At 36.4% G+C, this 12,896-nt stretch overlaps 1 protein-coding gene across 2 annotated transcripts in view; it reads left to right on the top strand.

Moving 5' to 3' along the window:
* The window catches only part of LOC149067598 (regulator of G protein signaling 7-like), a 181,447-nt gene that overhangs the window by 12,265 nt on the left and 156,286 nt on the right, over nucleotides 1-12,896 (top strand). The window contains exon 1 of one of the 2 annotated variants that reach the window (XM_089252503.1): nucleotides 9,136-9,342. The exons of the other annotated variant lie outside the window; for it this stretch is intronic. The gene's annotated coding sequence lies outside the window, so the exon portion shown is untranslated. Of the gene's footprint in view, nucleotides 1-9,135; nucleotides 9,343-12,896 lie in introns of those variants that run through there. 2 annotated transcript variants of the gene reach the window in all.

Genomic DNA, 12,896 nt, shown 5'->3' with positions numbered 1-12,896 from the left:
AGGGGCCGTATAAATCAAAAAAAATTATACATAAATTCAAAAATCGGGCAAAAGTTGGGAAAGAACAACACAAACTAACCGACAACGCTTCTTTACCCCATTTTTGCTGTTATTTTCCCGACTTTTTTCCGATTTTTTGAACTTGAATATCTCAGCGAATATTACACTTGAAAACACTGGATTTTTTTTTTTGGTGGGCTCAGAAAAGACTGGGCACGGCTTTCTAATTAACATTTGAGGGACCGTATAAAAATTACGATTTTTTTTATTTTTTGACACTTTATTTCCACTTTCAAAACTGGTGCAGGGTGATTTTTGAATATATTTTGAGCATTTTTTTAATTGGAATCGTACCTCTACGACAGACGATTGATGAGATAAAAAGGCTACATCAGCACTTACAGGATACCCTGCATGTATCTTTTAAACTATCGACGCAGAATGATAACGATAAGTAATGCAGTGCATAATTATAAAAATTAAATGTGAAGTTTTTTTACAAATGTCCCATTTCCTTTACTCTACGTATAATGTCAAAGCGATAAAAAAAATGCTGTAAAACATCATTTAATGAAAGTCAGATGCAAAAATTGTCTGTCTTACATATAAGGCAGAATTTCAGCCGTTTTAGGTGATCACTAGGCTTCGGTGTTTGCAAGTTGTACAATTCATATAGCTTGTAATGCATTCGTGTGACCAACAAACGTCAAATAGTTGGCTGAGAAACACGCTGAACCGCGATTACAGGCTGCTGACACGATATTCAAACGAAAAACCACGGAAAGCTTTCAGCTAACTAGATGCAATTTCACTTATTCACCAAAAAACCCCACCTAAACGACACGCTAATATCATTGATTTTTCATAATTTGAAACTCTTAGAAACTTTTATATCCACGTATTACTTATCATTCTGTGTTTTTCATTTTAAAAGGTGTATATTTTGGATATGTATTATGGTGAAATAGCCTATGGATACAACATAACTCACGGAATTCCCATGGTGAATTTATGGCGATGGATTCATTTTTTTGTAGTCGTCATTCCTTTTAAAAAAATCGTGAATTAGGATAGGTAGATTAAGAGTTGCCCTATTCTCGAACATCGAGAAATATTCTCTGAGAGATTTCACTCAAACGTACATTTACGAGATTTCGAGGGGAAAATCTCGCAAAGAATATATCCATCGTTATCTTAAGGTATTTGCGTCGACGGAAAGAATAAGACAATAAGATTATGTCGTCGATGAAGTGAACGAAATTCATTTTGCGAGATTTTTCTTTTGCTATTTTCACACACTTCAAGTGTAATTCAATTTTTCTGGAGTTATAACAAAATGTGTTTCGATAAAAAAAAAATAAATACAATAATAATAAATAAAATAAAGGGGAAACATCATGTGCAACATTTCAAAGAAAAGAATTCACTTCATTTCTCACTCAATCGCATTACGTTCCTAAAGTAACGCGAAATAAAAATCTTTCATTTCATTTTTAAACCATTTTTATTTGAGGAAAACACTAAATGTTATTTGTTTTCGCGACATAAACAAACATATAAAATTCATAAAAATGGTCGGACATGTATTTTTCATGTTTTTAATGGCTTTTCGCTGAAGTTCATTAGTATAAGTGCTCGCCATTAATCGACTGCAAAAAGTAATGGATGTGCTGTGTGTCCATGTATTAGGATATTAGTTGTAATGCCTCCCAGACATGGTGATCAGATGACCCAGGTGACTCCCAGGTAGAAATTTACTGGATCATTACATATGATGTCTCTAATTTGTCATCCGAAAACTGCGGAAGTCGTTTTGCAACATTCGCATTCTCCCTGGAGAGGACATAAACATTGAAATCTTGCTGCTTCACATACATGTGGGCTTGCCGGACAGACACAAAAAAAAAAAAAAAATGAGTAATTACGAACGTGGGTAAAATAAAAATTCTTGAAGCATGTTTCAGTATTCAATGACTGTCGGTCGCTGCACAGATACACTGACGTGCAAATCGTTCGTTCCATGACTGATGGACACAAGGATGAAACTCTCACGTATGAGCCAATGAATCTAGTCGAATCCCATGCCTCAGTGATTGTCGTGACAGCCTTATTTTCCAATAAGAACTTTTAATTTCTTTTCATCTATCGTGGAATTGGACATTTTTTTCTTGTCTCTCTTTTGCCGATCCACAGCCTGTCTTGACTTCTCACCTTCGGCGAAAGTCTTTTAAAGTCATGTATATCAGCGTTTCTCAACACATGGTCCGCCGGCAGACTTGATTATTGAATTTTAAATAAGTGAAAGTTATTCAAATGTGATAATTGATATTAGCACAGTAATATACTTTTTGGTTCAAATAAAAAGTGTATATTCATACTTAGATTTAACATACCTCATCAAGTGAGGAAAATGCGGGAAATTGCGATTCTAAATACGGGATATTACTAATTGTAGCCAAGAAATGCGATTTACGACAAATTTGCTTATTACTGTTAAAATGGGCAAACGGTGGAAAAATAGACAGCTACTACAAAAATTGCAGTATATTTTGGAAGTATTTTTCAATTAATTTCCCAATGAAATATGGTCATTGAGGAAAAATAAGGGGAACTGAATGAATGATTGGCAGAACTTTGCCACTGGACTTATCCCGTTGCCGAGATCTCTTCCAGCCCAGCTTCGAATTAGAGTCCAGAACACTTTATTTTGAGTCAAAAAAAAGAAAAAAATAACATACAAAAATTTTACCACATATTTTTCCCGGACAATTGGGTACTGTCACGATTAACAAATTTTGTGGTGATTACAGACGAGATGGGGTTGGGAGTTGGAGAAAAGTCCCGGGAAAATTCGTTAAGAAGAATGAATGTATACATATTAGGATGAAGATATATTTCCGAAGCAATTGGAGGGGACCCATGCCATCTCATCTGTTATCTTATACTTGTCATGTTATATACATACAATACAACAAACAAACAAAACGGTAATCTTATTGAAATAAAGGGAACTAGGATCTTTAATACGCGGGGAGAGCCAGTCATCATCAAAAACATTGCCATAAGTCGGCAAAATACCCATTTGTAGTTAACATTACTGAAAAATTAAGGAAAAAAACGTTGAACCCGACAAATATGTATTGCATAGATGAATATTTGTATTTACAGATGTACAATTATCATGATAAGTTATGAAAACGCTTTTTATTCACAATTTCAGTAAACATAACAAATTCAAATAATCATAGTTGAGAAAAAACGGGAAAAATATATAGATAAAAATTCGGAACAAGTAAAAACACGGGAATATCCCGTAATACGAGGCACCAGTGGTCCGTGGAATTGTCGCGGACATTTTACTGGTGTTCAGAAAGGTTGAGAAACGCTGCTGTATATCAAACTATTTTGTTTTCCCGGGTTTGACTGCAGCCATAACAAACTGTTCCTTTTTCCGCCTAGTCGAATTCCGGAAATAACCGTCATGTGATCACCTTTAACCAATAGGCGTCAACAGATAGAAACTATCTTTAGGTCGGGTTCTTGATAATGTCAGTCTGTGGATGTGCTTTTTATGTGTTAGGATCAGTCGGGAAGTTGCCCATTAAAACTTTCATATAAAATCTTTTTCTTTGTTTTAAAAATTAATTTAAAACGTACAACATAAAAGTATACCCTACCACAGAGGCTTTGGGCAAGATCTGAGTAAGTGACAATGTTTTTTAAACAAAAATTTGTTAGGTTTATTTTGTGTGATACACAAATACTAATACCACATATACACAACAGGTGAATTGCCCTACGAGGTAGCTGAAAAAGAACAATATTATATGAAAATTATTATCCATTTCTCTCTTGATTAAAATTAAATTGTCTATTCAATTAATTGATTTTGAGTTGGATTAATTAATGCGAATATTTAAATAAATGATTAACGTTAAACTGCATCATACAGCGTAGATGTTTCATAAGTTTTTCCTATGAGTACGTATATCTATATATATAAAATTGATTTTATGTCTGTGTGCGTGTATGTTCTCTATACAAATCTACAATTTTCGATTCATCGTCGCCAAATTTTGCATATATACCAAATGGGACCCGACTTGACCGATAGGATACTTTAACAGTTCGTCAGAGCTGGGCAAATGCCAGAAATGGGCGAAAAATTGTCGGGCAACAATGGTTTTGGGGCCTCAACAATCACTTTCGGAACGTTTACTTTGGTTACCGTGGTTCCCTCGCAATGCGTTTCGGGCGTGTATATGCCTTTACTATAATGGTTTGCCACTTTTTCAATCCTCCCAGTAATGAGGCGGAATCATCATCAGCATCACTTTGAGGGTCAGGCAAAGGATGATCCCTATAGAAATCAGTGTTAAAATTGCCGATTTTACTGTAGAAATGCGGGAATTTAGTGGGGTTTTGCGCCACATCAATAATTTTAAAAATTGTAATAAATTCTCGATTTCTGAAGTATCGAGTTTGCTTAGCGATACGAAGCCCAGAAAATTAAATATGAAGTAATTAGCCGAACCTAAACTTTTGAGTTGGATATCCATGGAATAACATTGATTTCAACTTTTTATTTATATCTTCTCAAGCATGGAAATGAATGTCTCCGTATTGTCTTTTAATATTCAACTGCATAAATTCATATGGTTTAGGTAGTTTTAAAATTAATTATGGTCCCGTAAAGAGTAAATCGAAGAAATTCCACAGCTTTAATTACGCATTTTTGGAAGCAGAAACAGTCAGACGGATAACTTGAAGTTCGGGGGGAGATCGAAATATCTAGCACCCCTTAAAAAAGAGAAAAAAATCATTTCTTCGTTTGTTTAAATCTAGATTTGTTTATTTCACCAGTCCCGCAGGAAATCGCCATATTGCTTAACTTAGACACGGTTTGTATGTTCCTCAAAGAAAGAAGGAGATATCACGTTGTCCGAAAAGCCTCATTGAAGAAAACTCGGGCAGCACCAGGTATTATAGCTAGTATATAAATATTATTTAATTTAATTTAATATGTTCGTGGCATGGGGGCCAAGATAGTTTCACAGGGCTTTCATGAAGCGCTGGCTATTAAAATTATAGCATTCTTAAGGGTTCCGGAGCATGGAAATTACAGAAAACAAAAAAAAATGATTTGAAAAAATGCTCAAAATCTGTTAAAAAATTACCCTGTACAAGTTTTGAGAGTAAAAATAAATTGTGTGACAAAATAAAAGTATCTAAATTTTAACTTCCAGTTGTGGAAAGGGGTTGCTCTGTGTCCAACAAAACGAGATCCTATGTTTTTAACGGCAATATTCGCAGAGATATTCGAATTCAAAAATCGGAGCAAAGTCGTTGGGAAAGGACAGCATAAAAATGAAGAAAAAGAGTGTATCCGTTACTTTATGCTGTTATATAACTTTTGAACAAAGTGTGATGAACAAACTAACTTTTCTCTGATTTTTGAATTGAATTACTTCGGTGAATATTGCAGTTAAATACATAGGAGTTATTTTGTTAGGCTCAGAAGAGGCAACAACTTTCTAATTCGAAGTTAGAGGACAGAAGGACCGTATGAAAATTTAAATATCTTTATTTTACGTATTTTATGAACTAGTGATTCCTGAATACATTTTGAGCATTTTTTAATTTGAAACCATATTTCTGCGACGAACGGTTGATGAGATAAAGGCCGCTTACAGGACACCCTGTATACAGTACTACTTTTCATTCTTTCTATTGAACATGTTGAATCGCAAATCAGGAATTACTTTGGATAGAAAGGATAATTTTTTTTTCATGTAAGAAGATCATGGACGCATAAATCAATAAATCTCAATCTCGTTCTCTTCAGTTTTAACTCTCGAAGACACATAAGCGTGGGATGGAGTGAAGTGTTTTTAAATGAGTTAATTTAATTTCAGGGTATTTTGTTGGGTTTTTTTTTCTCGTTTCAAAGTCAAAAAATTGCTTTTCTTTTCGGATGAAATAAAAAGAAAAATTTCCAATTACCTTTTTCTATTAACTGGATCTCACCCTCTCTCTGTTTCCTTTGCATTCTTTCAAGAATTAATCCCGTCATATATACCCTCCCTTCAGACATTTCATGTTCATATTTTTCAATTTCAATTGATTCTGCTGCATTAAGCCTATTATTTTGGATTTGTGCGTTTTCTAATTTTGGCATTTTTGGCATGATTTCGTAAGCGAAAATCAGAGAATGTCTTCTGTTATGATATGAAATGACTGTGGAAGATTTTTTTTTTTTTAAGCTTAAAAACAAATATTTATACGGTTTTCCATTAAAGAAATGAGTTTAAAAGAACTCAAATATATTACAGATAATGGACTTCATTTTTGGTTTTTTTTTGTATGTTACCTCATTTATAAAACATTGACGACACTAGATACTATGAACCACATATGAAGACACTTATATCATCTAAGCCCCTGAAGGGATCCGGAAATTTTGCCTCCGACGTTTCGTCCTCGGTACATTTAACCCCCCGGACATTTCGCCTGCCCTGGCCTTAGGAGTGATCGAGTGAGTAACTGACGGTGTGAGTAGCCAAGAGAATAGGTGAGTGACCGTATGTATGAGTAAGTGAGTATGAGTGACTGTATGGGTGAGTGAATGACTATATGAGTGACCAATTTAGTGACCGTATTAGTGATCAAGATAGTGACCACATGAGTGACCTCACTTACTCATACTGTCACTCAGCCTTTTAATTGGTCCCTCATACAATCACACATCATTCATCTGGTCACTCACACGATCTCTCACTCACTTGTTCATTCATACAGTCGCTCGACCCTTCAATTTGTCACTCAAACGGTCACGCACCCCTTCAACTGATACTCGTACAGTCACTTACGCATTCACTTGATCACCCATATGGTCACTTACCCTTTCACTTGGTCACACATACGGTCACTCACCTTTCGCTTGGTCACTCATATGGTCACTCACTTGGTCACTCATTATCATACGATCACTCTGTCAGTCATATAGCCACTCACTTGGTCACTCATTATCATACGATCACTCTGTCAGTCATATAGTCACTCACTTGGACGAACATACGCTCACTCACGCGTTTACTCGGTTACTCATATGGTCACTCGGCCACTCACTTGATCACACATACAGTCACTTACTTGGTCACTCACCCACTCACTCACTTCGTCGCCAGCGACGAAACGTCGGGTGCGAAATTTCCGTAAACCACCCCTGAAAATATTAGCCGTTTATCGATATAAGCAGAGACGGAGTAAGCTGCCACGAAATTCAGTTTCACACTATGATTAATATCTAATTAAAGTTAGCTCGATTATGATAATTAACATCTATGTAATATCACCTACAAGAAAGATCCGTCGCTTCTAATGAGTGAGTTTGCACATGAGCTACGTAGATAGGTACTCTCACTGTTCCCCCGAAGGAACTTCTGCGAGCGTTGGAACACTTTGTTCATCAACAGCAGCCCGTACATGTTTACATGTTTAATGCGATTCGGTTCAATCGAGTGTGCTGATAAATTTATCACAAGGATACGCTTTTGTTTTCATGTTGCATGTGTAGTACGTTATTAGGAGTGTATATCGTTCATACAATGAGCAACCAGATTTTCAACTCCATTCATATATATATATATAGAGAGAGAGAGATGAAGTACGCATATATATGTTCCAGCCGAAGCCCAAAGTGTGGTCACTTCGCAAATAGGACGATAGTTTCGGTCAAAGTCCGATTTTTAGAAATTATTAGGGCTGTGGCCGGAGATTCCTGACCGAAATTCGATGTACCGATGTAAGACAGGCCCGGTACACACCAAATCCATTTTTTCATCGCTAACTTGTAATACATATCTATATACAGTGTGATTCAGAAAAGATGGGGAAAAACTTTAAGAGGCGATAGTAGACACCAATAGAAACAATTGACATTAAAGAATGCATGGTCTAATATGAAACGCAAACGCGCGTTTCTAAACGGCCGCTCCGAAAACGTTAAAACGGCATTCCACTTCGCGAACTGGCTTGCCAAAGCTCGAAATTCTGGATTAGCCGGGTCAATTTATAACGAAATTGACCGATTCGCTTGCTGACTGCCAATTTCTAGCATTGGCACAGTAACATATATCCTAATTTTTTTGTAATACTTTCTCCATTTTCTGACAGGTTTGCATGTACTGTATTGGACGGGTGTACATTGGTGTGCAGTGGTAGAGTGCTAGCTTACCCCAATCCCTATTTTATCGATGATGGGGTGTTCGAATCTAGATTCTTCAAAAGAACCACGCATTTTTTTTTTATTACATTCAATTTGCAAATCTCAGTTGATGGCAATCTATCTTTCACAAAAGAGTCAACTGAAAAAAAAAGTATTTTTTTTTACTCACTCGCACTAAGAGCAGTTTTTCTCCGACTATTTCACAGCCTAAGTGTTAAAGGGCGTTTTATTGCCTGAAAAAAACTCCGCACATCATTGAGCTGCGGCAACAATAATTGTTAATGTCATAGGCATTTATATCAAGCATAATCCGCACGTGTTTCGTTATGGTATTCCTGGTCACATAGGCAGCAGTCATCAGACGGTTGTTGACCTCAACCCAACCTATTGCAACCTGTTGAATGTCACTCACAAAATTTGCTAGGAATATGTTCATTGCCAGTGAACATATTCCTGGCAAATTTTTGTGGGTGACATCAACCGTAGACTGATGCAACCAATGATTCATTGGTTGCATCAGTCTATTGGCATTTACATCAACTGCTTGAAGTCGATAGAGCGTTTTTTTAACGTAATTGTCTCATTCGTTCTTACGGTAAATAAGTATAGTTGTAGTATATTTTCATTGCCGGTCGTTAGTAACTTTTGTCGATTGGATACCGATAATGATTACATTTTCTCAAGAAAATAACACTTATGTGTGTCGTAAGTAAATAAGAAGAAAATGAATGGAAAAAAAAAACTAATTTACCATAGGAGCAATTTCTGCACCGAGTTTTCCTGTCATCGGATTTGGTCTTTTCTCTTTCGCTTCCGGCAACTGGATTGACGTGATTTCCGCATCAAACCTTCTTCTTTAGTTGTTTTGCTTCACTCAGCTTCTGCCAAGTGATTGTATTGGACAGTCGAGAAACAAAACAAAAAAACATACTTGCACTCTCTAGATCACCGCCATTGGCTTTTTTTCCACGATGTGCTCCAGAGCTGTTGGACGTGACATCAATTGATGGCTTCGTTTTCGGTAATCCTAAATAAAGAATAGTTTTGCGGTAGATTTCGTAAATAAGTCACCGTCTTCTTTTACTTCTTGAGTAAATATCGTCATCATCCTGAAGGTAAGAAAGTATTTAACATTTCAGAATCGAAATATCATTAGAGAAAGGACAACGCGTTTCATTCGTGTTTAGCATAAACGATTTCTCTGCAGAGAAATCTATTTCACACCGCAGGAATGAATGAATAAAGTATCTTGTGTCTTATTTTTAAAGCAAACAACAACTTCTACGCATTACTTCTCGTGCATGATCGCGAAATCAGCCTGCTATTTTACAGAATTGATCACAGATGCCGCTTTGTAATTATCTGAAACTGAGATCGGGTTTTTGGTACGTTCTACATGTGTGATCAGAGAATCTCTTCATTTCTTATCTCATTTCTCTTCTCTTTGATAACGAATTATAAAAACTGTGTAAGGGGTAAAAAGTACACGCAACAATGATAAGAAAATAGTCCCGGGCTAAGGAGCCGTGGTCTGGTGGGATTTGAACTTCAAAAAGTTCAACCTACATCTGCGGTGGAGACTTATGACTAACGCGGAGTAGCTATAAGTTTTTTGTTGTTTTTTTGGTTATTCAGAGACAGGTACTGTAAATCACTTGGTATTGCGCTGATATTTCTAGTGAAGGCAAAATTATGCTGCAGTGGGTTCACATGGGACTCATGACCCAGCCATTTGGTAGGACTAGTTAGAAAAATTCCAGCTTATGTGGCTTTTATATAGTAGTTTCGATATGAACGGAACAGCGGGAGCACTGTATTTTACTGTCTTCTCTGGAAAGTCCCAGTCATGTCTGAGCAGCTGAAGAGATGGACATAGTGATGTCCACCGTAGACTTAGACAAAAGTCTCAAAATTAAAGTTATACTATACAACTAGATCTCAGACATCGTGTGTGTATATATATAATGACACACTGAATACCACTTTGACTCTGAATAGCCGCAATAAACTTATCTCTTGAGATCTTCTCGGTCTTTTTAGAGGTCATCAATATAATCCATGATATGTGTGCTTGTCGGTAAGGTTTGTCTGCATTCGTACTTTGCCGACATATATGCTTTGCAGAAAATGAATACGGTGATTCCTTGGCTTACAAATTTTTTGGCCAAAAGAGTTTTTTCGTGATTTTTCTGCCTCGGCTAACGAACATTTTAGTTGATATGGATGTACGCGCTCACATAAAATAGCCATGTTGTGAGCTGAATTTTCACAAAATTATCATCAGAATTACTGTCATTCGAGCGCGATTAACTCTTGACCATTTCGAAATCTTTTTCCAGATGCATGTCCACTCCTCTTTCTGACTTTTTGAAACGTTTCATGTAGAATCAAATACTCAAGCATTGTACATGCATTGAAAATGAAAAGAGCGTACGTTTTCAGAGCATGCGTTCTTTCAGTGCAAGACTCTAGGCGCATCAAACTGAACGGTCTTGGCATTCTAGATCATCTTTTCCACCTGCATAAATATGAGACATAGCAATGAGCTCACTAAATCACAAATAAATTTGATTCACATGAATGATTGATGAATTTGATTGACTATAAAGACAACTACGAACTCCACTGGGTTGCATCAGCTTCAGTAGACTACCACTAGTGTTGGTTATGTACATAGTGTAAAATAAAAAGACCTTCTGTACCATATCTTCCTGTAAATTCTCATTTATCCAATTTTGAATATGTTCATTTTTGCCTTCTGTCAGTTTTTGTCTTCTTTTATAGCACTCCTTTGTGTAAAAAACTTCTGGAATTTTTCAAACGATTTTCCATAGAAACCTAAAGGAAATCGCATTTCGGCTATCGAATATTCCAGCTAACGAACGTGACTGCGGAACGAATTATCTTCGTTAGCCGAGATATCACTGTAATTGATTCGTGTGGATAAGAGAGCCGCAATATAGTTACTAAACCACTCTAATCTCTGAAGAACATAATAACCAGATGGCGAAACGAAATTTCACAGATCGATCAGATTTTTCGATCAGCGAATAAAGAGAAGGAGCAGATATGAGATTCGAACTCACACCGAGAGAGTTCTTGAAATAAATCTTCCCCCATATTGAAAACAAGCGATAAAGTCTCATTAAGAAGATGGGAGAGCTGAGAGATTTTCATTGATTTCTTTTAGTTCCTAATAAACAACAGGTTCAGTCATCAAATATCGAGTAACACAATTTTCAATATCACGAAAAACTCTAAAAAGTGCAAGGTCCTTCAGTGGAAACGATCGAATAAATGCGGCTGGTAAAAACATATAATATTGTCTGAATTCCAAAGACTTGGAAATTTGAAACTTATTCATTTTACCGAGGATTGACGTTAGCACCATCGTTACGGATTCCATTGAGGATATTAAAAGATATTCTTTGTAATTTGAAAAGTTACTTTTCATTTTCTTAATCGATTGGGAATGGGTAGAACACTTTCTTCGAGAGGGTTATTTTGAAATTATTCATTAAATAAAGTAGAGATACTTAAAAGTACTCCTTTGGTTATATTCGGGTGGAAACTCTTTTCAACGAATTATTCGCTGGCTCTCGTGCGAAAAATGGTTATTATGTTGGCCATTAAATGAACGTCATTTGTAGTTTAGAGTGAGTTTGTCATACCTGAGGAAGTAAAAATGGGAGGGAGAAGAAGTGATTTGGAAAGAAAACAAAAGAAATCTCCGGTAAATGGCCATCCTGTAATGAACGTAAATGACTGGGAAACGGAGCTGCTGCTCTCCTTTTCCTTTAATAGCTTCAGGAAGAAGACGTATTCCTAACATATTTCCGGAAAATTAAAAATCCCTGGAAAACGTGTATAACACTTCTCATTCAATAGTACGTTTTAAAAGTCAAGTAGTTCAAAACTGCATTTTATGTTTGAAGTTTGAACTTTTTCTCTCACTCTGTGGCAACTTCCAAATTGGAAGAATTTTTTTTTGTTTTTATTACTTTACACTTTTATTCAATAAACGGGGGGGGGGGAGAGAGTGTGGTCAAGATGAACATGTTCGGAGCTCCCTGTATCCTCAATTACCAATCGGAAAATTATGAAACTTTAGTAACGTTTTAATAAATACGGGAAAAACTGTTCGTAGACCATTTCAAGACCTAAAATACAAATACAAGTACGAAGGCCACAACAGGTAAAATGTCCAACGAGTTGGCTGAAAGGAGTCAATAAAAAATACAAATGTCAAATATATCTAGAACAGTAGTTCGCAAATCCTTTTACTCGTTGACCCGGAAATCTCGGTGCATGCCATGGACCCTAAGTTTCAGTCGTGAACCCCCAGAAGTTTCAGCGTCTGCGATGGACCCCCTTTCCCCCCCCCCCCTACATTTATAGCAGCAGAAAATACAGCCAATTTCAGCGAGAATGTTCTCGAACAATGGAGGGCATTCTATCCTGTACTAGAAAATGAGATAGCAATGCCATCTACTGAACTGCATAAGAACTAAAACATGTTTCATACTCCTATCGACAGATATCAATATAAGTACAATTTTCATCAGATATTATACACCGGCTCCCCGCGAGCCGTCATGAGGGCAGCTAGTGTTCAAGAGAACAGGCACTGCCAGAAATTCCCATCGTTATCGTTATTATAACAATATTT

Source organism: Pholcus phalangioides, unplaced genomic scaffold (genome assembly GCF_987345545.1).
Source record: "Pholcus phalangioides strain wild (caught in Gottingen) unplaced genomic scaffold, Ppha-v1.0 ptg000029l_1, whole genome shotgun sequence".
Taxonomy (NCBI): domain Eukaryota; kingdom Metazoa; phylum Arthropoda; class Arachnida; order Araneae; family Pholcidae; genus Pholcus; species Pholcus phalangioides.
The sequence above is the reverse complement of the archived record's forward strand: the minus strand, read 5'-3'. Positions and strand labels throughout refer to the sequence as shown.